A 2,438-nucleotide genomic window follows, 5' to 3' on the forward strand; every position below is an offset into this window, starting at 1 on the left:
AAAATAACGAAGTTGCGACGTCCCGCCGGAAGTCGTACCGCTCGTTGCGTGACTCTCGTCGTCTTGTGGAACAACAACTACTCAAGGCTCAGGATCGACACGAGCAGAGGTTGGACAACCAAGTGAAGGTGACATATGCAGAAGGAGACGCAGTCTGGGTGTACCAGTACTTTAGAGCCCGGGTGGGGGAACGCAGAACAAAGAAGCTGACGCTCGCCTGGCACGGCCCCTACCGTGTTGTCGGTCAAGTCGGGGAGAACGCCTACAGGATCGCGATTCCGACGCACCCGAACAAGGTCGTCACGGTGAACGTTAACCGTCTGAAGTGCTTTCCAGGACGCTGGAGCCAGCCCTTCGCAGACGAGAAGCCTGACATAATCGAAAAGGAAGAGGACGATACGGGTCCATTGGACGTCGAGAATTTGCCGTCGACGAGCTTTGTGGAACGTCTGTCTATTGGCGAAGAAGAAACGGCGTTCTCGGGAGTGTCGTCGCCGATAGTGAACGTAATCGCGAAGAGAGTCGAAAAGCGTGAGTTGCAGTATCTCGTACCCACCGCCACGTATGAGACGTTCTGGCTGTCTCGAGCGGCGTTAACGCCGGAGTTTGGAACGATGGTACGTGCCTTCGAGGACGCTGATCGGAAGAAGAGAGGTCTGCCAGAGTTGCGCCGGAACGTCAGATTGGTCGAAGCCAAGGCTGATGTCGACGATGCTGAGGTGCTGTTCTAGCTGGCAGCGGGAGCCGGTTAGAATGTGGGCAGTTGTGGGACTACACGAGGGTGTTTGGGGCTCACTAACTCTCAGAACACTGAGTGACGTGTACATATTTTCTAGTTTTGCACGACCACGGCTTGTTCTTTGGGTTTTACCGAGTTATATATTTTGGGAGCGTCACGAGCATACGAAGACTGAATGTGTCGGGGTAGAACGCGAAGAAGCTGTGAAGCATCAATTTGGGACGCGAGGGAGTTTGTGAAGCATCAGTTTGGAGCGTGATGAAGTTTATGAAGCGTTAGTCTGGAAAGTGATGAAGTTTATGGAGCGTTAGTTTGGAGTACGAGGGAGTTCGGATGAGTTAATTTGGAACGAGAAGAAGCGTTTTAAGGAGGATTCGTTGGCGATAGAAATGAGGAACCGACGGAAAAGGGACAAGACAAGACGACGAGAAGCGACGGAAGGTTACGGTTAAAAAACAAAAGGAACGAGAGCTGCGAACGGCTACAACACAAAGACGGAAGGGTCTCGGAGCTACTTGGCGGCTTTCTTCTGGTCGTCCTCATCTTCGTCCTTGTCGCTTTCCTCGTCGCCGTCCTCGTGCTCGACGAATTCCTCCTCTTCCTGCTCATCTTCGTCGTCATCGATTTCTGACGCCTCGTCGTCGTTACCAGAAGCGTCGTCGCCTTCGACTGCGGCTTCCTTCTCTTCGTCTTCACCTTTGTCTTCGAACATCACGGTGGCGTTCCGTACTGGACGGAGGACGAGCGGTAGGGACCTTGGACGTTCTTGCGACGAGCTGCGCCATCATGTCGTCCTGTGCCAACTTGACAGTGTGACTATTAACGAGCGACAACCACGGTTCCTTGTTCCTGTCGCCTGTCCAAGTGGTGCTTGGCCTCGTACAGGGCATGACGTCGCGTCGAACCCGAGCCAGATAAGAGAGGGAGAGCCGACTCTTCTCGTCAGCGGCTGGATTGAGCGCGTCTCGTATCGTCCCTTATCCTTCTGTTTCAAAGACGCTAAGTCCTCAGCGATGGGTCCAGCGTAGGAACGATCGTCGCGTGTGGCTCTGCCGGGCTGGTCTTCGAGTCAGTACATCCCGGGGCGCTTCTTTAGCATGTTGAGGAAAGCAAAAAAAACCGTCTCAATGCACAGACTTGTGAAAACCCAGCGAGCTTGGACGGCGCGCATCTTCAGCTTCCGACGCTGAGTCATGGCGGTTGCGGTGACCAGAGGAGCGTGGAGAGCCCACTCCCAGAAAGCTCGACGGTGCGTCATCCAGAAGCGCCAGTGGGCGCGATACACGTGCCATAACTTGATGGGATCGTATCATATGGAATGTCCAGTCCAAGGGAACGCAAGACGCCATGGCTTCGTACCCAGAGCATCTGCCTTGGCCAAGACGGCGGCGATGACACGGCGAACTGGAGCTGGAGCCGCTTCACTCACGTCGAGGGGATGTCCAAACTCGTTGGACGGGATATGTGGCTTCTTGGGCTTACTGACGACGCAAGCCTTCTTCGCAGACGCTTTAGGAGCGGGGTCGTCACAGCTGACCTTGCACTTACCACGCGCTAGTGACTTGGGCGACTTGAACGGCTTCTTTGAGGGCGACTTGGACTGCTTGCTAGACGAAGTTGTCGACACTGAAGCGGGGCCTGAAGAGGGAGCGGAGTCTGGCGGCGCGGGGAGGGCCACGACGGTTCCTTGAAGCGAAGC

This window comes from Phytophthora infestans, genomic scaffold (genome assembly GCF_000142945.1).
Source record: "Phytophthora infestans T30-4 supercont1.139 genomic scaffold, whole genome shotgun sequence".
NCBI classification, from domain to species: domain Eukaryota; phylum Oomycota; class Peronosporomycetes; order Peronosporales; family Peronosporaceae; genus Phytophthora; species Phytophthora infestans.